Source organism: Aplysia californica, unplaced genomic scaffold (assembly GCF_000002075.1).
Source record: "Aplysia californica isolate F4 #8 unplaced genomic scaffold, AplCal3.0 scaffold00001, whole genome shotgun sequence".
NCBI lineage: Eukaryota > Metazoa > Mollusca > Gastropoda > Aplysiida > Aplysiidae > Aplysia > Aplysia californica.
Window position 1 is genome coordinate 3,845,349 of NW_004797271.1, and position 2,499 is coordinate 3,847,847.

Here is a 2,499-nt window from a genome sequence, read left to right on the forward strand (position 1 = left end):
GTGGCTGTTGGGGGGGGGGGGGGGGGGGGGGGGGGTCCAAGTGCCGAACAGTACTCCGATGGCCATGTTTGGAAATGAAGAGTTTCTTAAATGATAATAATAATGATGATGATGATGTATTATAATAGTTCGTTCGTCAATGTCTGGTGATGACCATAATGCATCTCTGCAGTGAATAATTCTTAAAGAAAAATAATATTTAAACAATTAATAAAGATTATTTGTCTCGTCAAATATGACAAATGAGACCAATTCGGACAGACGATTTTTGTTGTTGCCACATTTTGAACATGTAACAGCGTAATTTCAATTTGTGTCAGTGCACAGCTTGCGGGCCTCTCTTGGTCTCAGGATTTCCGATTTGTGGCTGCTGGCTGTCCACTGTCGTTGCCGCTCTGTATTTGGCTCTCCCATATCAAGGGTCTGGGATCACTGTTGAAGTCCTTCAATAACATTTCCAGAGTGTCTTGATAGCTTTGTCATTTAGGCTAAATAAACCATAAGAGCTGTCCACCTGTCTCTGTTCTGAGTGATCTATGCCACCTCCAGCCAGTTATATATGCCCATATATATATGCTAGAGCTGGGCGAAGAGTCGATTCCGGAACCGATTCCCACGATTAATACTACGGATGTAAAGTTCCTTCTCTTTTTTACGTAAACCAGCGGTTTTATCATTAAAAATTTCTTTTTTTAATGAATGTATTTTTGAAAAATAAAAGTTGATGCTTCGTAGTGTTCCGAAATCAAGGTTAACCTAAATCCTGAAGACGTTCGGAGCCAACCATGGAAACCACCGGGAAAAAAATCACATCATTAGAAAGTAAGTAATTGGGTTCGGATATTCCGACGATTCCTAGCTTTCAATAGTCGGGAACCTAGCCGCCCAGCACTAATATATGCCTCTGCCTGCGATCTTTTTCTCTTTCACTGGGGGTTCTATATTGTAATGTTTTAACCTTATTCGTACGCCCTGGGGTCATTTTGTACCCCCAGGGTTGTATTCTTCATATCTTAGAATACTTCTAGTGCGAAGATCTCTTTGAAACTTTCAGTATTTCTCAAAAAATCATTTTGACAAACTGCTATGCAAAGCGTACGGATATCGGATTAACGAGTAAATTTCCTATTTGGAAAGTGGTGGCACAGAGTTCCCCATGTATGGATACGATAGTAAAACCCGACGTACGGATATATAGGGTTAAGTCACGCGTGGGCTGGCTAGCTTCGAGTAAGTCCAAGCCATCGCCACCTTCTTTTTTTTTTTAATCTCACGGTCAATTCGTTGTTGTTTGTTTCGCCTCCACTACATTTCTGATGGTATTTAGCCAGTGGATTTTTATAATCTTCCTCAGATAACCATTGATGAAGAACTATAATAAAAATTTGTTTACCAACTGCTTTATTAGTTTCCACGTTTCTGATCCATAGGGGCCTACAACAATACACTTTTTAAATTTGAAAATGTTGATCTTCGTACCCTATTTGTTTTGTCTTTATATATATACATATATTGTATATATATATATATATATATATATATATATATATATATATATATATATATATATATAAATATATATATATATATAAAAACATTTTTTGGTAAGTGTTTTACGGCGCTCGCAACTGCATAAGGTCATATGAGCGCGCAGGACACACCTAATATTTTCAGTTGGTAGGACATTTTGAATTTTGCTCGGGTGGCGGCCGAAGCCTACTCTTACCGATTTTTGACCACCAAGGGATCTTTAACGTGCACAACTGGCACACGGACCCTCCTAGATTTTTCGCCCTTGTCCGAGAAGGCTAGGTGTAGATCTTTCCTACCAGAAGATCAGAACTAGGGGTGTGGCAGAAAGACAGCAGTAAGGATCAGGAGGAGCCAGGAGGAGCAGTAGAAAGGCTGCAGAAAGAGTCAGGAGCCCAGAGGAGGGGGCAGAGGAGGTGAGGGGTTGGGGACAGAAATCTTTTATATATATATATATATATATATATATATATATATATATATATATATATATATATATATATATATATATATAGAGAGAGAGAGAGAGAGAGAGAGAGAGAGAGAGAGAGAGATAGATAGATAGATAGATAGATAGATAGATAGATAGATAGATAGATAGATAGATAGATAGATAGATAGATAGATAGATAGATATAGATATATATAATATATACTTCCTGAAATTGCTGGAATACTCCCTTTGCTTTTCAATCTTGGTCTTAACACCAGAGACTGTTCCTCCTGTGTTAGCTATGACTAGATAGTCTCGAGATACTTCCACTGGACAACTCGCGTTATCTTAATGTCTTCTTTTACCCCTGCGCGTGTTGGCCTTCAAGGGCTCTACAGTCACATACACGTATCGATTGGAAAAGAAGTAGGGAAGAAGAAGAAGGACAGACGAATTTGGGGGGGGGGGGGGGGGGGGGGGGGAAAAAAAAAAAAAAAAAAAAATGTTTTTGGTTTCCTTCCCGGCCGCAAAAACTT